This window comes from Pseudophryne corroboree, chromosome 6 (genome assembly GCF_028390025.1).
Source record: "Pseudophryne corroboree isolate aPseCor3 chromosome 6, aPseCor3.hap2, whole genome shotgun sequence".
NCBI classification, from domain to species: Eukaryota; Metazoa; Chordata; class Amphibia; order Anura; family Myobatrachidae; genus Pseudophryne; species Pseudophryne corroboree.
Genome location: NC_086449.1, coordinates 272,355,830 through 272,380,877, shown reverse-complemented (window position 1 = coordinate 272,380,877; position 25,048 = coordinate 272,355,830). Strand labels below are relative to the sequence as shown.

At 48.2% G+C, this 25,048-nt stretch overlaps 1 protein-coding gene across 1 annotated transcript in view; it reads right to left on the bottom strand.

Annotated features, from left to right (window-relative positions):
* Positions 1–25,048, bottom strand: part of SECISBP2L (SECIS binding protein 2 like) — a 197,623-nt gene that overhangs the window by 5,885 nt on the left and 166,690 nt on the right. The gene's annotated exons all lie outside the window — the stretch shown is intronic.

Here is a 25,048-nt window from a genome sequence, read left to right as displayed (position 1 = left end):
GTAAACCTCTGGAGCATGCCTTGCAAATTACAGAAGCTTCCAGAGTTTTAATGCGCTTATAGTAATAAAGCAATAATCAGGATATTAGTACGATAACGCCAGAGTACACAACCGGCAGACAAAGTACACAAACAGCGTCAGAATACACAAACTTGTGAACTAAATCCTGGTGTACGTGACTGGAACACAGTAAAATACCCGTATAGCGCTAAGTACTGTGTACACTATTAGAGGACACGGACGCACCTAATCCCTTCGGGTACAGAATTTAGCGATAGCTACCTTAGATGGGATACACATGACAGTGAAACCATACAGCAGGTACAGGCACACAGTCACAGGCAATGCAAAGATTATTATAAGCACAATAAAACTGCAGTGGACTAATATATACTGTACATTAAAAAAAAACGCAGCGCGCTCCTAGACTGGAGGTATATATTAGAATACTCGTACAATATATTCTGTAATAGGTACACTCTTTCTTAACTAATGCTGTCTGTATAAAGACATGTAGAATACTCAAGTGTCTGTAAAGTCTCAGCTCTGTATACAGGCGTCTTTACAGGGGAGACCTTACCCTGCAATCCCAAAGACCAGTAGCAACTATACTCAGAAGATGGCACCCAGCGTCTCTGTCAGGAACTGAGGGAGAGTGCGAGGCAGCTCCAGGGTGGGAAATCTGTGAGGAGATAGCGCTCTGGGCCAGGGGAGGGGCTACAGATCAAGCGCCGACTCCCCTATGCTGGGACTCACCGCGGGTACTATGGAGCCTTATCAATAAAGGTGTTAGTACACCCGACCTGTGCTCTGGTGGATATAGTGGGGTCCCTGCTCCGTAACAGTGTCCAGCCCAGCGTCGCAGTCCGTCTCCCTAGACTGCGTCAGGAACGCGATTTAGTGGTGGGTCCCGCCTGGGGGACCCTCTTTCCTCCTCCCTTCATAGCAGCCACGTGAACCAGGAGAGCGTCTGCGACAGTGTGCCTAAGCCAGAGCGCCCCCGCCGCAAGTACCCGGTATCTGAACCGTGGGTGTATGCGAAGCCGCTTGGGAGGTGACGGAAACGCAGTGCTGAATGTCACCCTGACATAACAGTGCTGCGTCCCTTGAAGTCTTCAGCTTTTTCAGGGCTGCCCAGTGCAGCCCGCCTGTTAGGTGACCTGCTGTCCTGCAGACACCACTCGAACTGAGCTCAGTGCCTGGAGGCGTGGTTATAGAGGAGGTCCCACTACATCCTGGGACAGTCAAAGCTTTGCCTGATGGTGCCTCTGGATCTAAGATCCCGCTCTACATCCCAATTTATTCCCTGTGGAACACAGCGTACCCCGCTGCAGAAAACAAATATATTTAGTGCACCATACATTTTACATTTGCTCAAAAGACTTGGTAATGTTGAGCTGCTGCCATAATATGTAAATTAACACATAGGTAATGGAAGGCAGTGGTGGGGAAGGGGGGCAGGTCTGGCTGGAAGAGGAGAAGCTTTGCCCCCCCTCCAGCAACACACAGAATTAACTCAGGATGCGTGTCCAAGACCATAGCCAGTTTTCCAGGTAACAGAGAGCCGACATCAAGCACCCAGACATCTACCTGGTCTCCGGCTGTAACTCCATCTCTAGGTGCAAGTGGTGCAGCTAAAAGCTGGTGGCCGAGGCGAGGTCTGGTGGCCTCGGAAGGAAGAGCTGCAGAGAGTTCGGGAAAGACCAAAGAGGCAAAGGCTGGCGGCAATAGTAGAGAACCAGGCATGGCGCCACGAACATAGATACCACAGCTACCATACAAGGCTGAGAAACAGCAGCTTCGTTCATGGAGGCTGTGATCTCTCCGTTGGCTGCTTGGTGATGACAGGTGCCACAGATGTACCCTGGAGGACTGAGATGCTGCAGAGAGCCATTCGGAGCTCGCTCCCACCTCAGGACATAGGTTATTTAAAGAATCTCGTTCACCTAAAGACGGGTGACCTATCTTGCATCGTCTGTGCATTAGAGCTGAATTGATAGGTCTGTGAACGTCGTTAACATATCTGCCAGTGTGTACCCAGCTTTAGAACTGTTTCAGGTCAATACAAGCCAAGGCAATAAAGCAAATTTCAATTTGCATCTTTCGGATAATTTTGACATGCCACGGCAGATTTTGCATATTTAAGAAATTTCATTAAAAAAAAAAAGCACCATTTTCATCTTGCGCTGATCGTGGTTTTCGCAGATCAAGCGTGAATGCCAAGCTTGAAGCAATTTTGATAGTAAGTAGCTGAATATTGTGTATTACCAGTGTATGACTGTAGATGGAAGTGTAGACAAATAAGCTGAGTACTGAGTCAAGTAAAGTTGGGTACATACTGGCCCTCATTCTGAGTTGTTCGCTCGGTAATTTTCTTCGCATCGCAGCGATTTTCCGCTAACTGCGCATGCGCAATGTTCGCACTGCGACTGCGCCAAGTAAATTTGCTATGCAGTTAGGTATTTTACTCACGGCATTACGAGGTTTTTTCTTCGTTCTGGTGTTCGTAATGTGATTGACAGGAAGTGGGTGTTTCTGGGCGGAAACTGCCCGTTTTATGGGAGTGTGTGAAAAAACGCTACCGTTTCTGGGAAAAACACGGGAGTGGCTGGAGAAACGGGGGAGTGCCTGTGCGAACGCTGGGTGTGTTTGTGACGTCAAACCAGGAACGACAAGCACTGAACTGATCGCACTGGCAGAGTAAGTCTCGAGCTACTCAGAAACTGCACAGAGAAGTCTTTTCGCAATTTTGAGAACCTTTCGTTCGCAATTTTGAGAAGCTAAGATTCACTCCCAGTAGGCGGCGGCTTAGCGTGTGCAAAGCTGCTAAAAGCAGCTTGCGAGCGAACAACTCGGAATGAGGGCCACTATGCAATTCTCAGCACGACTAACTCGCCCGATATTTGTGTAGGTGCACCCAGTGCCCAATGGTTGGTTTAAAACCTGCAGAAAAAGTTCCAGATGTAGCGTATTCCACATAAGCTATGTCTGTCCTGCCATTTTGGTATTGTTCAGAAAGTCCAGTGTGTACGGGTGTCTAATGTATAGTGCCCGGGCACATTATTTTTCAGTTTGGTATAAAAAATTTGTCTGGTGCTATCATGGCTCCTTTCAATGAGCCTTTGTATAGATGTTAACCTCTCTGCATCGAGGAGGAAAGTACATTTAACTGCAGTTTAATTGTGTGCAGGACATATATTGCAGAGAATTGGGGTCCCTTCGCAACAGGCTGCAAGTTTAAATATTTTTATCAAAATATGAACAAAATCCCCATGCTTTTATTTGCTAGAGATATAAATCTGCAGTATATTATTGTGTACCATGCACAATATGGGTAAAACAGAGTTTGGCATATTTCTTTTCTACAATATACTGAGACACTACACTGACAAGACAATTTGTAATCAAAATAATTATTTGAAATGAAACGACTATTGGGTAGTGTGTATGGTACATATTGGCAAGATTTGTCGATCTGAATCAGTCTAGTCATTAGCATTGTTGAGCAAAAATGGGATTTTAACTACCTACCGGTAAAACCTCTGCTCGTAGTCCGTAGAGGATGCTGGGGTCCACATTAGTACCATGGGGTATAGATGGGTCCACCAGGAGCCACTGGCACTTTAAGAGTTTAATAGTATGCCCCTCCTACCAGACTCAGTCTAGCAACTGTGCCCGAGGAGACGAACATACTTCGAGAGATGGAAATACACAGATAGTGGCGAGATTCATACCACTCGCACAAACTAGGCAAACCAGGCTACCTAGCCTGAAAACTCAGCAACAGCTGAAACATTACTGTACCCAGTAAAGAAACGCAGTATTTAACTAAGAACAAAGCAGTACTGACCCAAAGAACCACTGCAGGATAACAAAAAGCTGGGCGGCGCCCAGCATCCTCTACGGACTACGAGAAAAGGATTTACCGGTAGGTAATAAAAAACAGGATTTTAATACCTACCAGTAAATCCTTTTCTCCTAGTTCGTAGAGGATGCTGGGGTCCATTTCATGACCATGGAGTATAGACGGTTCCGCAGGAGCCATGGGCACTTTAAGACTTTTCAAGGGTGTGAACTGGCTCCTCCCTCTATGCCCCTCCTCCAGACCTCAGTTACAGGAACTGTGCCCAGGTAGACGGACATTTCGAGGAAAGGATTTACATTTATACCAACGGTGAGAATCATACCAGCTCACACCTCAACCATGCCGCACAACATGGCATTCAACATAACACACGCCAACAGGCATGAACCATTTACAGCAACATGCTGAAAACAAATGTAACACAACTTGTGTAACTATCTGAACAAAACTGCAGGTAAAGTACGCACTGGGTCGGGCGCCCAGCATCCTCTACGGACTAGGAGAAAATAAGAATTTACTTACCGATAATTCTATTTCTCGGAGTCCGTAGTGGATGCTGGGGTTCCTGAAAGGACCATGGGGAATAGCGGCTCCGCAGGAGACAGGGCACAAAAAGTAAAGCTTTTCCAGATCCGGTGGTGTGCACTGGCTCCTCCCCCTATGACCCTCCTCCAGACTCCAGTTAGGTACTGTGCCCGGACGAGCGTACACAATAAGGGAGGATTTTGAATCCCGGGTAAGACTCATACCAGCCACACCAATCACACCGTACAACTTGTGATCTAAACCCAGTTAACAGTATGATAACAGAGGAGCCTCTGAAAGATGGCTCCCTAAACAATAACCCGAATTAGTTAACAATAACTATGTACAAGTATTGCAGATAATCCGCACTTGGGATGGGCGCCCAGCATCCACTACGGACTCCGAGAAATAGAATTATCGGTAAGTAAATTCTTATTTTCTCTATCGTCCTAGTGGATGCTGGGGTTCCTGAAAGGACCATGGGGATTATACCAAAGCTCCCAAACGGGCGGGAGAGTGCGGATGACTCTGCAGCACCGAATGAGAGAACTCCAGGTCCTCCTTTGCCAGGGTATCAAATTTGTAGAATTTTACAAACGTGTTCTCCCCTGACCACGTAGCTGCTCGGCAGAGTTGTAATGCCGAGACCCCTCGGGCAGCCGCCCAAGATGAGCCCACCTTCCTTGTGGAATGGGCCTTAACAGATTTAGGCTGTGGCAGGCCTGCCACAGAATGTGCAAGTTGAATTGTGTTACAAATCCAACGAGCAATCGACTGCTTAGAAGCAGGCGCACCCAACTTGTTGGGTGCATACAGTATAAACAGCGAGTCAGATTTTCTGACTCCAGCCGTCCTTGAAATGTATATTTTTAAAGCTCTGACAACGTCCAACAACTTGGAGTCCTCCAAGTCGCTTGTAGCCGCAGGCACTACAATAGGCTGGTTCAGGTGAAACGCTGATACCACCTTAGGGAGAAAATGCGGACGCGTCCGCAGCTCTGCCCTATCCGAATGGAAAATTAAATAAGGGCTTTTATAAGATAAAGCCGCCAGTTCAGATACTCTCCTGGCGGACGCCAGGGCCAGTAACATAGTCACTTTCCATGTGAGATATTTCAAATCCACATTTTTTAGTGGTTCAAACCAATGGGATTTTAGGAAATCTAAAACTACATTTAGATCCCACGGTGCCACCGGAGGCACCACAGGAGGCTGTATATGCAGTACTCCTTTGACAAAAGTCTGGACCTCAGGAACTGAGGCCAATTCTTTTTGGAAGAATATTGACAGGGCCGAAATTTGAACCTTAATAGATCCCAATTTGAGACCCATAGACAATCCTGATTGCAGGAAATGTAGGAAACGACCCAGTTGAAATTCCTCCGTCGGAGCACTCCGATCCTCGCACCACGCAACATATTTCCGCCAAATGCGGTGATAATGCTTCGCGGTGACTTCCTTTCTTGCCTTAATCAAGGTAGGAATGACTTCTTCTGGAATGCCTTTTCCTTTTAGGATCTGGCGTTCAACCGCCATGCCGTCAAACGCAGCCGCGGTAAGTCTTGGAATAGACACGGTCCCTGCTGAAGCAGGTCCTGTCTTAGAGGTAGAGGCCACGGATCGTCCGTGACCATCTCTTGAAGTTCCGGGTACCAAGACCTTCTTGGCCAATCCGGAGCCACTAGTATCGTTCTTACTCCGCTTTGCCGTATGATTCTCAATACCTTTGGTATGAGAGGCAGAGGAGGAAACACATACACCGACTGGTACACCCAAGGTGTTACCAGCGCGTCCACAGCTATTGCCTGCGGATCTCTTGACCTGGCGCAATACCTGTCCAGTTTTTTGTTGAGGCGAGACGCCATCATGTCCACCATTGGTCTTTCCCAACGGTTTATTAGCATGTGGAAAACTTCTGGATGAAGTCCCCACTCTCCCGGGTGAAGATCGTGTCTGCTGAGGAAGTCTGCTTCCCAGTTGTCCACTCCCGGGATGAACACTGCTGACAGTGCTATCACGTGATTCTCCGCCCAGCGAAGGATCCTGGCAGCTTCTGCCATTGCACTCCTGCTTCTTGTGCCGCCCTGTCTGTTTACATGGGCGACTGCCGTGATGTTGTCCGACTGGATCAACACCGGTCTTCCTTGAAGCAGAGGTTCCGCCTGGCTTAGAGCATTGTAGATTGCTCTTAGTTCCAGAATGTTTATGTGAAGAGACTTTTCCAGGCTCGACCACACTCCCTGGAAGTTTCTTCCTTGTGTGACTGCTCCCCAGCCTCTCAGGCTGGCGTCCGTGGTCACCAGGATCCAATCCTGTATGCCGAATCTGCGGCCCTCCAATAGATGAGCCCTCTGCAACCACCACAGAAGAGATACCCTTGTCCTTGGAGACAGGGTTATCCGCAGGTGCATCTGAAGATGCGTGCATTGATGTACAGACACCTTTCCTGGTTTTAGGAGATTCCTGACCAGGTCGGATAACTCCTTGGCTTTTTCCTCGGGAAGAAAAACCTTTTTCTGAACCGTGTCCAGAATCATCCCTAGGAACAGCAGACGAGTTGTCGGCATTAATTGGGATTTTGGAATATTCAGAATCCATCCGTGCTGCTTTAGCACCTCTTGAGATATTGCTAATCCCATCTCTAGCTGTTCTCTGGACCTTGCCCTTATTAGGAGATCGTCCAAGTATGGGATAATTAATACGCCTTTTCTTCGAAGAAGAATCATCATCTCGGCCATTACCTTTGTAAAGACCCGAGGTGCCGTGGACAAACCAAACGGCAGCGTCTGAAACTGATAGTGACAGTTTTGTACAACGAACCTGAGGTACCCCTGGTGTGAGGGGTAAATTGGAACGTGGAGATACGCATCCTTGATGTCCAAGGATACCATAAAGTCCCCTTCTTCCAGGTTCGCTATCACTGCTCTGAGTGACTCCATCTTGAACTTGAACTTCTTTATGTACAGGTTCAAGGACTTCAGATTTAGAATAGGCCTTACCGAGCCATCCGGCTTCGGTACCACAAATAGAGTGGAATAATACCCCTTCCCTTGTTGTAGAAGAGGTACCTTGACTATCACCTGCTGAGAGTACAGCTTGTGAATGGCTTCCAAAACCGTCTCCCTTTCGGAAGGGGACGTTGGTAAAGCAGACTTCAGGAAACGGCGAGGTGGATCTGTCTCTAATTCCAACCTGTACCCCTGAGATATTATCTGCAGGATCCAGGGATCTACCTGCGAGTGAGCCCACTGCGCGCTGTAATTTTTGAGACGACCTCCCACCGTCCCCGAGTCCGCTTGAGAAGCCCCAGCGTCATGCTGAGGCTTTTGTAGAAGCCGGGGAGGGCTTCTGTTCCTGGGAAGGAGCTGCCTGTTGCTGTTTCTTCCCTCGACCTCTGCCTCGTGGCAGATATGAATAGCCCTTTGCTCTCTTATTTTTAAAGGAACGAAAGGGCTGCGGTTGAAAAGTCGGTGCCTTTTTCTGTTGGGGAGTGACTTGAGGTAGAAAGGTGGATTTCCCGGCTGTAGCCATGGCCACCAAATCTGATAGACCGACTCCAAATAACTCCTCCCCTTTATACGGCAAAACTTCCATATGCCGTTTTGAATCCGCATCGCCTGTCCACTGTCGCGTCCATAAAGCTCTTCTGGCCGAAATGGACATAGCACTTACCCGTGATGCCAGTGTGCAGATATCCCTCTGTGCATCACGCATATAAAGAAATGCATCCTTTATTTGTTCTAACGACAGTAAAATATTGTCCCTGTCCAGGGTATCAATATTTTCAATCAGGGACTCTGACCAAACTACCCCAGCACTGCACATCCAGGCAGTCGCTATAGCTGGTCGTAGTATAACACCTGCATGTGTGTATATACTTTTTTGGATATTTTCCATCCTCCTATCTGATGGATCTTTAAGTGCGGCCGTCTCAGGAGAAGGTAACGCCACTTGTTTTGATAAGCGTGTTAGCGCCTTGTCCACCCTAGGAGGTGTTTCCCAGCGCTCCCTAACCTCTGGCGGGAAAGGGTATAATGCCAATAATTTCTTTGAAATTATCAGCTTTTTATCAGGGGCAACCCACGCTTCATCACACACGTCATTTAATTCTTCTGATTCAGGAAAAACTATAGGTAGTTTTTTCACACCCCACATAATACCCTGTTTAGTGGTACCTGTAGTATCAGCTAAATGTAACGCCTCCTTCATTGCCAAAATCATATAACGTGTGGCCCTACTGGAAAATACGGTTGATTCGTCACCGTCACCACTGGAATCAGTGCCTGTGTCTGGGTCTGTGTCGACCGACTGAGGCAAAGGGCGTTTTACAGCCCCTGACGGTGTTTGAGGCGCCTGGACAGGCACTAATTGATTGTCCGGTCGCCTCATGTCGTCAAACGACTGCTTTAGCGTGTTGACACTATCCCGTAATTCCATAAATAAAGGCATCCATTCTGGTGTCGACCCCCTAGGAGGTGACATCCCCATATTTGGCAATTGCTCCGCCTCCACACCAATATCGTCCTCATACATGTCGACACACACGTACCGACACACAGCAGACACACAGGGAATGCTCTAAACGAAGACAGGACCCACTAGCCCTTTGGGGAGACAGAGGGAGAGTCTGCCAGCACACACCAAAAAACGCTATATATGACAGGGATAGCCTTATAATAAGTGCTCCCTTATAGCTGCTTTATATATATCAAGATATTGCCATTAAATTTGCCCCCCCTCTCTGTTTTACCCTGTTTCTGTAGTGCAGTGCAGGGGAGAGACCTGGGAGCCGTCCTGACCAGCGGAGCTGTGAGAGGAAATGGCGCCGTGTGCTGAGGAGATAGGCCCCGCCCCTTTTTCGGCAGGCTCGTCTCCCGCTATTTTGTGAATACAGGCAGGGGTTAAATATCTCCATATAGCCTCTGGGGGCTATATGTGAGGTATTTTTAGCCTTTATATAGGTTTACATTTGCCTCCCAGGGCGCCCCCCCCCAGCGCCCTGCACCCTCAGTGACTGCGTGTGAAGTGTGCTGAGAGGAAAATGGCGCACAGCTGCAGTGCTGTGCGCTACCTTTAGAAGACTGCAGGAGTCTTCAGCCGCCGATTCTGGACCTCTTCTTACTTCAGCATCTGCAAGGGGGCCGGCGGCGCGGCTCCGGTGACCATCCAGGCTGTACCTGTGATCGTCCCTCTGGAGCTGATGTCCAGTAGCCAAGAAGCCAATCCATCCTGCACGCAGGTGAGTTCACTTCTTCTCCCCTCTGTCCCTCGTTGCAGTGATCCTGTTGCCAGCAGGAATCACTGTAAAATAAAAAACCTAAGCTAAACTTTCTCTAAGCAGCTCTTTATGAGAGCCACCTAGAATTGCACCCTTCTCGGCCGGGCACAAAAATCTAACTGGAGTCTGGAGGAGGGTCATAGGGGGAGGAGCCAGTGCACACCACCGGATCTGGAAAAGCTTTACTTTTTGTGCCCTGTCTCCTGCGGAGCCGCTATTCCCCATGGTCCTTTCAGGAACCCCAGCATCCACTAGGACGATAGAGAAAAGGATTTACCGGTAGGTATTAAAATCCTGTTTTCTCATACGCCCTAGAGGATGCTGGGGTCCATTTCATGACCATGGGGTTTATACCAAAGCTCCAGTATGGGCGGGAGAGTGCGGATGACCCTGCAGCACCGATTGACCAAACTTGTGGTCCTCATCGGTCAAAAAGTGTCAAACTTATAAAATTTAGCAAAAGTGTTTGACCCTGACCAAGTAGCTGCTCGGCAAAGTTGTAATGCTAAGACCCCCCGGGCAGCCACCCAGGACGAGCCCACCTTCCTAGTAGAATGGGCCTTCACCGACTTCGGCAACGGCAAACCAGCCGAAGAATGAGCGTGCTGAATCATACCTCTGATCCAGCGCGCAATGGTCTGCTTGGAAGCAGGACACCCAATCTTGTTGGGAGCATACAGGACAAACAGAGCCTCTGTTTTCCGTATCCGAGCTGTTCTAGCGACATAAATCTTCAAAGCCCTAACCACATCTAGAGACTTTGACTCAATGAACGTGTCAGTAGCCACTGGCACCACAATAGGTTGGTTTATGTGGAAAGATGAAACCACCTTCGGAAGAAAATGTTGGCGAGTTCTCAACTCCGCCCTATCTTCATGGAAGATCAGGTAAGGGCTCTTGTGAGACAAGGCCCCCAACTCAGACACCCGCATTGCGGATCCCAAGGCTAAAAGCATCACCACTTTCTAAGTGAGAAACTTCAACTCCATCTCCTGTAGAGGTTCAAACCAACTTGATTGAAGGAACTGCAACATCACATTAAGGTCCCATGGTGCCACTGGAGGCACAAATGGAGGCTGGATGTGTAAAACCCCTTTCATGAAGGTCTGAACTTCTGGAAGAGAAGCCAATTGTTTTTGAAAGAAAACTGATAAGGCCGAAATCTGGACCTTGATTGACCCCAATCTAAGGCCCGCATCCACACCAGCCTGCAGAAAATGGAGAAATAGACGTTATGGTAAGAACTTACCGTTGATAACGTGATTTCTCTTATGTCCACAGGTATCCACAGGATAACATTGGGATATGGTTGAGCGGCAGCGGAAATGGCACCAACATGGTCACGAGCTTTCTGGCCTCCCAGGATGCATCGGGGACTCACCATATAATCCCGCCCACTGACTCAGTCAAATCAGTTCTTTCCACAGCGATTTAGGCAGGAGCATCAGGTAGAGACCTATTTAGACGATAAGAACACACATGCACACCCTTCCATACAAGAGGGAAGAGGTTTAGTGATTGTCAAGATCCTCAAATCAGGTGCGTCAGGGTGTGATACCTGTGGACATAAGAGAAATCACGTTATCAACGGTAAGTTCTTACCATAACGTATATTTCTCTGGCTGGGTCCACAGGATTATCCACAGGATAACACTGGGATTCCCAAAGACTATTTTAGTGGTGGGGACGCTCCTGATTACACAGGAGGACCTTTCGCCCGAAGTCTGCGTCATGAGAGGCAAAAGTATCCAAGGCATAATGTCTAATGAATGTGTTTATGGAAGACCATGTGGCTGCCTTACAAATCTGTTCTGCCGAAGCACCCTGTTGTGCTGCCCATGAAGTACCTGCCTTACGTGTAGAGTGAGCAGAGACATTAGCCAGAGTAGGGAGATCTGCATGAGAATAAGCTTCTGATATTACCATTCGGAGCCATCTTGCCAGCGTCTGTTTACTAGCAGGCCATCCTCTTCTATGAAATCCGTAGAGGATGAAGAGAGAATCTGTTTTCCTGATGGCACTAGTTCGATCTATGTAGATTCTTAAAGCTCGGACTACGTCCAGCGACGCTTCTCCCGCAGAAAGTCCCGATAACTGATAAGCTGGGACTACAATCTCTTCATTAAGGTGAAACTTTGAAACCACCTTTGGAAGATAACCAGATCTCGTTCTGAGAACTGCTCTGTCTGGAAAAAAACACTTACATGATAACGCTCCTAAATCTGACACTCTTCTGGCTGACGCCATTGCCAGTAGAAAAAGTACTTTAGCCGTTAACCATTTAAGATCTGCTCTCAAGCGGTTCAAACGGAGGACCCTGGAGGAATTTAAGAACTAAATTCAAATCCCAGGGAGCTGCAGGAGGAACAAATGGAGGTTGAATATGCACAACTCCCTGAAAGAAAGTACGTACATCCTGTAAATCGGCAATCTTTCGCTGAAACCATACAGTTAATGCTGATACTTGAACTCTCAAGGAAGCTACTTTCAAACCTTTATCCAATCCTGCTTAAAGGAATCCAAAATCCTGGATACTCTGAAAGATCTTGGATTCAAACTTTTTTCAGTACACCAATGAATATAGGCTTGCCATATTCTATGATACACACGAGCTGAAGAAGGCTTTCTTGCTCTGAGCATAGTTTGGATTATTTGTTTTGAAAATCCTCTAGCTTCTAAGAAAGAGGTTTCAACAGCCACGCCGTCAAAGACAGACTATCCAGATGGCTGTGACAACAAGGACCCTGCATTAGCAGATCTGGACGTTGAGGGAGCAGTATCGGTGCTTCCACGGTCATTCTCAGTAGATCTGTGTACCAATGCCTTCTTGGCCAAGCTGGAGCTATTAGAATTATTGCTCCCTTTGCTTGCTTTATTTTTCTCACTACTCTGGGTAACAGAGATTGGAGGGAACAGATACACCAGATGAAATTTCCATTCTACAAGGACCGCTCCGGGATCCTTTGTTCTCGATCCGTACCTCGGAACTTTGTTGTTTAGACGAGACGCCATGAGATCTATCTCTGGTAGACCCCATCTGTTCACTAGTGTCTGAAACACTTCTGGGTGTAATGCCCATTCGGTTTCCTGAATGGTGTGTCGACTGAGAAAATCTGCTTCCCAGTTCAGAACACCTGGGACAAACACTGCTGACAATGCTGGGAGATGGAGCTCTGCCCATCTTAGAATGGGCGTTACTTCCTCCATCAATCTTTTGCTGTGAGTTCCTCCTTGATGATTGAGGTACGCTACTGCCGTCGCATTGTCTGAGCGAATCTGGACCGGTCTTCCTTGCAGACTGTCCTTTGCCTGAACTAGAGCCATATAAATGGCCCTTATCTCCAACAGATTTATTGGCAGGTGACTTTCCCTTGCGGTCCATTTTCCCTGGAACCAAAGGCTTCCGAGTACCGCACCCCAGCCTTGCATCTGTTGTCAGGACTTGCCATTCTTTTATCCAAAAGGGTCTCCCCTTGTTTAAATGGTCTGCCTGTAGCCACCACGCTAGAGACCTTTTTACGTTTACTGGAAACTTTATCATCTGCTTTTTTATCGTCTGATGATTTCCGTTCCATTTGGTCAGAATAAGGTGCTGCAATGGTCTGGAGTAGAATTGCGCATATTCCACCATGTCGAAGGTTGATACCATCAGACCCAACAGTCGCATTGCTGCATGGACTGACACTGTCTGGGCGTGCAATGCTTCCTGAGCCATGACCTGCACCTTGACTATCTTTTTCTCTGGTAAGAGAACTTTCTGTAGGTCTGAATCCAATATGGCCCGCAAATGAACCATCCGCTGTGACGGATTCAGAGACGACTTTTCCCAATTTATGAGCCACCCGTGTCTCTGTAAACAAACTATTGTCTGTTGAAGATGGCTCAAAAGTAACTCCTGCGAATGTGCTAGGATTAACAGGTCGTCGAGGTATGGGAATATTCTTATCCCCTGCTTGCGAAGACAAGCTGCCATAACCACCATAATTTTGGTAAACACCCTGGGTGCTGTTGCTAGCCCGAAGGGCAAAGCTTGGAACTGAAAATGTTCCTGGAGGATGGCAAACCTGAGGTAACACTGATGAGACAGTGCTATAGGCACATGTAGGTAAGCATCCTGTACATCCAGAGATACGATGTAATCTCCCGGTTCCATAGCCAACATTATGGAGCGTAATGTCTCCATGTGGAACCTTAGGATCCAAATGTATTTGTTTAACATTTTCAGATTGAGAATTGGTCGAAATGACCCATTCGGTTTCTGGATCAGAAATAGATTGGAGTAAAACCCCTGTCCCCTTTGTGATGGAGGTACTGGGACAATCACACCTGACTGCAGTAACTTTTGGACTGCTTCTTGCAGGGCATTGGCCTTCGACTCTATACGAGACGGGCTGGTGCAAAGAAATCTTTGAGGAAGCTGCCTCCTGAATGGGAACTTATACCCCTGAGATACCACATTCTGCACCCAAGCATCTGTTGTCGACTGCTGCCATATGTGTGCAAAATGAAGGAGTCGGCCCCCAACCCTGGAATCCTCCAGGCGGAGGCCCGTCTCTTCAGGCTGATGGTTTCTGTTCAGGCTTGGAAGCTGGCTTTTTAGTAGCCCACTGCTTCCTACCCCTGGTTTTGAACTGGGGTTGCTTAGACCCCTCTTTAGCTTTTGCTTTGCCTTGCCACCGAAATGACCGAAACTTTGAACCCCTAGACTTAGGGTTATAACTAGTCGGAAATCTGACCTTCTTTGACTCAGCTTCCGATTCTAGAATGTCTGACAATCGTTTCCCAAACAATATATTACCAATGAAAAGTAATGCTTCTAATTCCTTCTTGGATTCTGCATCTGCTTGCCAAGTACGCAGCCAAACTGCTCTACGAGCGGCTACCGTCAAGGCTGATGCTCTAGAAGCGGTTGTACCCATGTCAATTGCCGCTTCTTCCAAGTATTGGGCAGATTGTCTTAAACGGCTTAAATGATACTCTTGCTCCCTATTAGGAGAAGAGAGGTCATTCTCTAGTTCCTCTATCCATTCGCCCATTGCCTTTGCTATCCAAGCCGAAGCCATAGCAGGTCTTACCACTGCTCCTGCGAGAGAAAATAGATATTTCAAGAAACTATCTACCCTTCTGTCTGTAACATCATTTAGTGAGGTAGATGACAGTGGTAAAGCAGATTTATGCACAAGTCGCAGCACATGTGCATCTACTTTTGGAGGAACTTCTCTTTTCGAACAATCCGCAGCTGGAAATGGATAATAAGAATTCAATCTTTTCGGAATCTTATACTTTTTACTGGGCGTCGACCAAGATTCTTCCATCATTTCAGTCAGCTCATCTGACGCTGGAATTTCAGCTTTAACTGCTTTTGCTCGTTTAAACACAGGTGCTTTAGACTGACACTGTCTTGGCTGGCTCTTCCAAAGAGAGAACAGCCTTCACAGCATCAATAAGTTCAGCTACATCCTCTGAACTAAAATTCTGCGACTGATCATCATACGGAGTATTTGAATACACTGTATCATCATCTGTTGTATCATCTTGTGTAGTCTGCCACATAGATGCATCTGTCTTAGTCTTACCTGTCCCTTGGTTACTTGTAGAGGCTACTGGAACCAAGCCGTAGGAAGGGAGCTGCATGTCTGGGTTAATAGTGTAACCTAACCCTTGAGGTGGTGCTACCGAAGTTAACCTGTCCGCTATAGAAGATAAAGTCTTTGCGAACATATTCCATGGTGGCTTTGTTGGTGGTTGAACCAACTCCTGTTTTTTTACTTTGCTGAAAAGCAAAACAGTTCGCACACAACCCCTCATAAGTGACCAATTGGTCCATACCAATTAACCCTGTCTTACAAGATAAGCATGTTAGGGATGTAGGAGTGCTTGATAAATTCTCCTCGTCACTTTTGCCGTTCACAGACATGGTAATAATAATAATTTACTTACCGATAATTCTATTTCTCGTAGTCCGTAGTGGATGCTGGGAACTCCGTAAGGACCATGGGGAATAGCGGCTCCGCAGGAGACTGGGCACAAAAGTAAAAGCTTTAGGACTACCTGGTGTGCACTGGCTCCTCCCCCTATGACCCTCCTCCAAGCCTCAGTTAGGATACTGTGCCCGGACGAGCGTACACAATAAGGAAGGATTTTGAATCCCGGGTAAGACTCATACCAGCCACACCAATCACACCGTACTACCTGTGATCTGAACCCAGTTAACAGCATGATAACAGAGGAGCCTCTGAAAAGATGGCTCACAACAATAATAACCCGATTTTTGTAACAATAACTATGTACAAGTATTGCAGACAATCCGCACTTGGGATGGGCGCCCAGCATCCACTACGGACTACGAGAAAAAGAATTATCGGTAAGTAAATTCTTATTTTCTCTGACGTCCTAGTGGATGAGGGAACTCCGTAAGGACTATGGGGATTATACCAAAGCTCCCAAACGGGCGGGAGAGTGCGGATGACTCTGCAGCACCGAATGAGAGAACTCCAGGTCCTCCTCAGCTAGGGTATCAAATTTGTAGAATTTAGCAAACGTGTTTGCCCCTGACCAAGTAGCTGCTCGGCAAAGTTGTAAAGCCGAGACCCCTCGGGCAGCCGCCCAAGATGAGCCCACCTTCCTTGTGGAATGGGCTTTTACAGATTTTGGCTGTGGCAGGCCTGCCACAGAATGTGCAAGCTGAATTGTACTACAAATCCAACGAGCAATAGTCTGCTTAGAAGCAGGAGCACCCAGCTTGTTGGGTGCATACAGGATAAACAGCGAGTCAGATTTTCTGACTCCAGCCGTCCTGGAAACATATATTTTCAGGGCCCTGACTACGTCCAGCAACTTGGAGTCCTCCAAGTCCCTAGTAGCCGCAGGTACCACAATAGGCTGGTTCAAGTGAAACGCTGAAACCACCTTAGGGAGAAATTGAGGACGAGTCCTCAATTCTGCCCTGTCCGTATGAAAAATTAGGTAAGGGCTTTTATAGGATAAAGCCGCCAATTCTGAGACACGCCTGGCTGAAGCCAGGGCTAACAGCATTACCACTTTCCATGTGAGATATTTTAAGTCCACCGTGGTGAGTGGTTCAAACCAATGTGATTTTAGGAACCCCAAAACTACATTGAGATCCCAAGGTGCCACTGGAGGCACAAAAGGAGGCTGTATATGCAGTACCCCCTTGACAAACGTCTGAACTTCAGGAACTGAAGCCAGTTCTTTCTGGAAGAAAATCGACAGGGCCGAAATTTGAACCTTAATGGACCCTAATTTTAGGCCCATAGACAGTCCTGTTTGCAGGAAATGCAGGAAACGACCCAGTTGAAATTCCTCTGTAGGGGCCTTCCTGGCCTCACACCACGCAACATATTTACGCCAAATACGGTGATAATGTTGCACGGTTACATCCTTCCTGGCTTTGATCAGGGTAGGGATGACTTCATCCGGAATGCCTTTTTCCTTCAGGATCCGGCGTTCAACCGCCATGCCGTCAAACGCAGCCGCAGTAAGTCTTGGAACAGACAGGGTCCCTGCTGGAGCAGGTCCTTTCTTAGAGGTAGAGGCCACGGGTCCTCCGTGAGCATCTCTTGAAGTTCCGGGTACCAAGTCCTTCTTGGCCAATCCGGAGCCACGAGTATAGTCCTTACTCCTCTCCTTCTTATGATTCTCAGTACCTTGGGTATGAGAGGCAGAGGAGGGAACACATACACTGACTGGTACACCCACGGTGTTACCAGTGCGTCCACAGCTATTGCCTGAGGGTCCCTTGACCTGGCGCAATATCTGTCTAGTTTTTTGTTGAAGCGGGACGCCATCATGTCCACCTTTGGTTTTTCCCAACGGTTCACAATCATGTGGAAGACTTCTGGGTGAAGTCCCCACTCCCCCGGGTGGAGGTCGTGTCTGCTGAGGAAGTCTGCTTCCCAGTTGTCCACTCCCGGAATGAACACTGGTGACAGTGCTATCACATGATTTTCCGCCCAGCGAAGAATCCTTGCAACTTCTGCCATTGCCCTCCTGCTTCTTGTGCCGCCCTGTCTGTTTACGTGGGCGACTGCCGTGATGTTGTCCGACTGGATCAACACCGGCTGACCCTGAAGCAGAGGCCTTGCTTGACTTAGGGCATTGTAAATGGCCCTTAGTTCCAGGATATTTATGTGAAATGACGTTTCCATGCTTGACCACAAGCCCTGGAAATTTCTTCCCTGTGTGACTGCTCCCCAGCCTCTCAGGCTGGCATCCGTGGTCACCAGGACCCAGTCCTGAATGCCGAATCTGCGGCCCTCTAGAAGATGAGCACTCTGCAATCACCACAGGAGAGACACCCTTGTCCTTGGAGACAGGGTTATCCGCTGATGCATCTGAAGATGCGATCCGGACCATTTGTCCAGCAGATCCCACTGAAAAGTTCTTGCGTGGAATCTGCCGAATGGAATCGCTTCGTAAGAAGCCACCATTTTTCCCAGGACCCTTGTGCATTGATGCACTGACACTTGGCCTGGTTTTAGGAGGTTCCTGACTAGCTTGGATAACTCCCTGGCTTTCTCCTCCGGGAGAAACACCATTTTCTGGACTGTGTCCAGAATCATCCCTAGGAACAGCAGACGTGTCGTCGGAATCAGCTGCGATTTTGGAATATTTAGAATCCACCCGTGCTGTCGTAGTACTACTTGAGATAGTGCTACTCCGACCTCTAACTGTTCCCTGGACCTTGCCCTTATCAGGAGATCGTCCAAGTAAGGGATAATTAAGATGCCTTTTCTTCGAAGAAGAATCATCATTTCGGCCATTACTTTGGTAAAGACCCGGGGTGCCGTGGACAATCCAAACGGCAGCGTCTGAAACTGATAGTGACAGTTCTGTACCACAAACCTGAGGTACCCTTGGTGAGAAGGGCAAATTGGGACATGGAGGTAAGCATCCTTGATGTCCAGAGACACCATATAGTCCCCTTCTTCCAGGTTCGCTATCACTGCTCTGAGTGACTCCATCTTGAATTTGAACCTTTGTATGTAAGTGTTCAAGGATTTCAGATTTAAAATAGGTCTCGCCGAGCCGTCCGGCTTCGGTACCACAAACAGCGTGGAATAATACCCCTTTCCCTGTTGTAGGAGGGGTACCTTGATTATCACCTGCTGGGAATACAGCTTGTGAATGGCTTCCAATACCGCCTCCCTGTCGGAGGGAGACGTTGGTAAAGCAGACTTCAGGAACCGGCGAGGGGGAGACGTCTCGAATTCCTATTTGTACCCCTGAGATACTACCTGCAGGATCCAGGGGTCCACTTGCGAGTGAGCCCACTGCGCGCTGAAATTCTTGAGACGACCCCCCACCGTACCTGAGTCCGCTTGTAAGGCCCCAGCGTCATGCTGAGGACTTGGCAGAAGCGGGGGAGGGCTTCTGTTCCTGGGAAGAGGCTGCCTGCTGCAGTCTTTTTCCCCTTCCTCTGCCCCGGGGCAGAAATGAGTGGCCTTTTGCCCGCTTGCCCTTATGGTGACGAAAGGACTGAGCCTGAAAAGACGGTGTCTTTTTCTGCTGAGAGGTGACCTGGGGTAAAAAGGTGGATTTACCAGCCGTTGCCGTGGCCACCAGGTCCGATAGACCGACCCCAAATAACTCCTCCCCTTTATACGGCAATACTTCCATATGCCGTTTGGAATCCGCATCACCTGACCACTGTCGCGTCCATAACCCTCTTCTGGCAGAAATGGACAGCGCACTTACTCTTGATGCCAGAGTGCAAATATCCCTCTGTGCATCTCGCATATACAGAAATGCATCCTTTAAATGCTCTATAGTCAATAATATACTGTCCCTGTCCAGGGTATCAATATTTTCAGTCAGGGAATCCGACCAAGCCACCCTAGCACTGCACATCCAGGCTGAGGCGATTGCTGGTCGCAGTATAACACCAGTATGTGTGTATATACTTTTTAGGATATTTTCCAGCTTCCTATCAGCTGGCTCCTTGAGGGCGGTCGTATCAGGAGACGGTAACGCCACTTGTTTTGATAAGCGTGTGAGCGCCTTATCTACCCTAGGGGGTTTCCCAACGCGCCCTAACCTCTGGCGGGAAAGGGTATAACGCCAATAATTTTTTAGAAATTAGCAGTTTTTTATCGGGGGAAACCCACGCTTCATCACACACCTCATTTACTTCATCTGATTCAGGAAAAACTACGGGTAGTTTTTTCACACCCCACATAATACCCTTTTTTGTGGTACTTGTAGTATCAGAAATGTTCAAAACCTCCTTCATTGCCGTGATCATGTAACGTGTGGCCCTACTGGAAATCACGTTTGTTTCCTCACCGTCGACACTGGAGTCAGTGTCCGTGTCTGGGTCTGTGTCGACCATCTGAGGTAACGGGCGCTTTAGAGCCCCTGACGGTGTTTGAGACGCCTGGACAGGTACTAACTGATTTGCCGGCTGTCTCATGTCGTCAACAGTCTTTTGTAAAGTGCTGACGCTATCACATAATTCCTTCCATAAGACCATCCAGTCAGGTGTCGACTCCCTAGGGGGTGACATCACTATTACAGGCAATTGCTCCGCCTCCATACCATTTTCCTCCTCATACATGTCGACACAAACGTACCGACACACAGCACACACACAGGAAATGCTCTGATAGAGGACAGGACCCCACTAGCCCTTTGGGGAGACAGAGGGAGAGTTTGCCAGCACACACCAGAGCGCTATATATATACAGGGATAACCTTATATAAGTGTTTTTCCCTTATATAGCTGCTGTATTGATTAATCTGCCAAATTAGTGCCCCCCCCCTCTCTTGTTTTACCCTGTTTCTGTAGTGCAGGACTGCAGGGGAGAGTCAGGGAGACGTCCTTCCAGCGGAGCTGTGAGGGAAAATGGCGCTTGTGTGCTGAGGAGATAGGCTCCGCCCCCTTCTCGGCGGCCTTTCTCCCGCTTTTTTAAGGAAAACTGGCAGGGGTTAAATGCATCCATATAGCCCAGGAGCTATATGTGATGTATTTTTCGCCATCTAAGGTGTTTTTATTGCGTCTCAGGGCGCCCCCCCCCAGCGCCCTGCACCCTCAGTGACCGGAGTGTGAAGTGTGCTGAGAGCAATGGTGCACAGCTGCGGTGCTGTGCGCTACCTTATTGAAGACAGGACGTCTTCTGCCGCCGATTTCCCGGACCTCTTCTGTCTTCTGGCTCTGTAAGGGGGCCGGCGGCGCGGCTCTGGGACCCATCCATGGCTGGGCCTGTGATCGTCCCTCTGGAGCTAATGTCCAGTAGCCTAAGAAGCCCAATCCACTCTGCACGCAGGTGAGTTCGCTTCTTCTCCCCTTAGTCCCTCGGTGCAGTGAACCTGTTGCCAGCAGGACTCACTGAAAATAAAAAACCTATACTTAAACTTTTTCACTGAGCAGCTCAGGAGAGCCACCTAGTGTGCACCCTTCTCGTTCGGGCACAAAAATCTAACTGAGGCTTGGAGGAGGGTCATAGGGGGAGGAGCCAGTGCACACCAGGTAGTCCTAAAGCTTTTACTTTTGTGCCCAGTCTCCTGCGGAGCCGCTATTCCCCATGGTCCTTACGGAGTTCCCAGCATCCACTAGGACGTCAGAGAAAACCTGTTAATGACTACACAATTTGTGATTGAAAATCACCTATATATGAATATAAAGAAGTGAGATCAATCTGACCACAGCCGTGCACCTGAATTGACGGTCAGAACAGGACTAACAACATAGAAAAGTCAGCACACATACTAGCAGTCAGTCACATGTTAAGGCATTAAACATTGTCATATGAGAATACAACCCCCATAACAACTTACAAGTAGGAAAATTGTACTTCTGTTTTAACTGTTTTTTTCAAACATCACATGCAGAAACAACAGTAATTATACAGATCTCATATGCAATATGTACTAAAAATTAACAATTCAAACTAAAAAGTAGAGAGAATTTTTAGTACTGTACACCCTTCCTCCATAGAGCGGGATACAGGGAGACTCACCACACTTCCATATCCAAGCAAATACGCTCGCAAGACGCTGAGTGGATTCAGACGCTACTGATGTATACTACCGCTCCTGATAACTGATAACGGACACAGTCGCTCACTGACGGACACGGACGCTCAGCGACTTCCACGTGTATGCAGACGCTAAGGCCTGCGACTCGGTCTAGGCAGGATCTTTAGTGTACACAACCGCAGCGTCTAAGCTGCGACCGAGTACCCTCGTGGTAGCGTCTGAGACGGAAGTGAAGTCATTTAGTTCATGGACAGGAGACATGCGGAAACTGGTCATGAACTTGGAGGAGGGGCGGCCAGGAGAGCGTCTGAATCCCCCTGTTGACTTAAACTCTAAGGATCGCGGCCTCTACCTAGTCCTGGCACCTATGATCCCTAGAGCGTAGCGCTGTCGCACTCGAGATGTTCGGTGCATCAACACACTGTTTGTAGTCCCCACCAATACAGTGTAGCTGTGTCCGGACCCCTCTAGTAAGAGGAAATCCATAGACTTACCTTCCCCCCATGCTCCGGCCACAGCCTGGTTACGTCTGCTGGACCTGCTGGAACATCTGACACAGACGCCCGTCGAGACAGCACTGTACCGCGAAGGTAAGCGTTGTTGCGACCCGGTGGGGAGTTGTTGGAGCGACTCTTTCCAGTATGCGTTTAAGACGCTGTTAAGAAAAGTCGCTAAAAAAACATAGTAAGTCTATAAAAATAATATAATAAATGCTTCAGGCTGCCTTATTCACAGCAGCCCTGTGACCATGCGGCTTCCTGCCGCGCCAAGCAAAAAAACGGATTTGACTGAGTCAGTGGGTGGGACTATATGGTGAGGCCCCGATGCATCCTGGGAGGCCAGAAAGCTCGTGACCGTGTTGGTGCTATTTCCGCTGCTGCTCAACCCTATCCCAATGTTATCCTGTGGATAATCCTGTGGACTCAGCCAGAGAAAACGTCCCAACTCAAACTCTTCCGTAGGAGCCTTCTTGGATTCACACCAAGACACATATTTTCTCCAAATACGGTGGTAATGTTTAGACGTTACTCCTTTCCTGGCCTGAATAAGAGTAGGGATGACTTCCTTGGGAATACCCTTTCGGGCTAGGATCTGTCTCTCAACAGCCATGCCGTCAAACTTAGCCGCGGTAAGTCTGGACACACACACGGCCCCTGCTGTAGTAGGTCCTCTCGAGGAGGAAGAGGCCGAGGATCTCCTATGAGCAACTCCTGAAGATCTGGATACCAAGCCCTCCTTGGCCAGTCTGGGGCAATGATGATTGCTCAAACTCTTGTTCTTATTATTTTGAGAACTTTTGGAATCAGTGGAAGTGGAGGGAAAACATATACCAACTGAAACACCCACTGGGTCACCAGTGCATCCACTGCTATTGCTTGAGGGTCTCTCGACCTGAAACAATATCTCTGAAGCTTCTTGTTTAGACGAGATGCCATCATGTCTACTTGAGAAACTCCCCAAAGACTTGTCACCTCTGCGAAGACTTCTTGGTGGAGGCCCCACTCTCCTGGATGGAGATCGTGTCTGCTGAGGAAGTCTGCTTCCCAGTTGTCCACTCCCGGAATGAAAATTGCTGACAGAGCTCTAACATGTCTTTCTGCCCAGAGGAGAATCCTTGTCACCTCTGCCATTGCCGCTCTGCTTTTCGTTCCGCCTTGCCTGTTTATGTACGCGACTGCTGTTACATTGTCCGACTGGATCTGCATGGAATGATCTTGAAGAAGATGTACCACTTGTAGAAGGCCGTTGTAAATGGCACTTAATTCCAGAACGTTTATGTGAAGGCAGGCTTCCTGACTTGACCATTTTCCTTGGAAGCTTTCCCCCTGTGTGACAGCTCCCCAGCCTCGGAGAAGTGCATCCGTGGTTATTAGGACCCAGTCGTGAATCCCAAACCTGCGTCCCTCTAGTAGGTGAGAACTGTGTAGCCACCACAGGAGCGAAATCCTGGCTTTGGGGGACAGGATTATTTTCTGGTGCATGTGTAGGTGGGATCCGGACCACTTGTTTAACAGTTTCCACTGGAATACTCTGGCATGAAATCGGCCGAACTGTATGGCCTCGTAGGCCGCCACCATTTTCCCCAACTACCGAATGCATTGATGGATCGACACGCTTGTTGGTTTCAATATTTGTTTGACCATTTTCTGGATTTCCAGAGCCTTTTCCACTGGAAGAAATACTCTCCGTACTTCTGTGTCCAGAATCATCCCTAAAAAGGACAATCTTGTCGTCGGTTCCAACTGCGACTTTGGAAAATTTATGATCCAACCGTGTTGTTGGAGTATTGACAGGGAGAGTGCGATGTTCTGCACCAACTGTTCACTGGATCTCGCTTTTATCAGGAGATCGTCCAGATAAGGAATTATATTGACTCCTATTTGATGAAGGAGGACCATCATCTCCGCCATCACCTTGGTGAATACCCTCGGTGCCGTGGAGAGTCCGAACGGCAACGTCTGGAACTGGTAATGGCAATCCTGTACTGCGAATCTCAGATAAGCTTGGTGAGGAGGATAAATGGGAACATGCAAGTAAGCTTCCTTTATGTCTACTGACACCATGAAGTCCCCCTCCTCCAGACTAGAAATCACTACCCTCAGGGATTCCATCTTGAACTTGAACCTTTTCAGGTAGAGATTCAGATTTTTCATGTTTAAAATCGGTCTGACCGAGCCGTCTGGCTTCGTAACTACGAAGAGGCTTGAATAAAAACCTTCTCCTTGCTGTGACAAGGGTACCAGGACAATGACCTGATCCGGACATAATTTTGAATTGTCGTTGTTAATGCCTCTCTTCCTGGAAAAGAAGCTGGCAAGGTCGATTTGAAAATCGGCATGGGGGGACGCCTTGAAACTCTAGTTTGTACCCATGGGACACTATTTGTGAGACCCATGGGTCCAGGCCAGATTGAATCCAGATTTGGCTGAAAAGTTTCAGACGTGCTCCCACCCGAGCGGACTTCCGCAAGGGAGCTCCAGCGTCATGCTGCAGATTTGGCAGGAGTAGGGGTTGACTTCTGCTCCTGGGATCCTGGAAACGCTGCGGACTTATTTCCTTTTCCCCTTCCCCTACCTGAAAAGAAGGGGGAACCTTTGGCCTTTTTGTATTTGTTGGGCCGAAAGGACTGCATGTGAGAGTGCGGCGGGGAAGCACCTCTGATACCCCGCAAGGCCGGTGACCATCTCCCCCTAATCTCCCATGGTGCAGGTATGCTGTTGCCCAAACAGCATACCGAAAATAATAAAAGTTCAAAATAAATTGAAGAAAACTCTCTGGATCTGCAGAGATGTGCATCCTCTCCTGAGGGCACTTTTTTCTAAACTGCCTGTGGGAGGGACATAGAGGGGAGGAGCCAGCAAACCCAGTGAAGAAATTTAAAG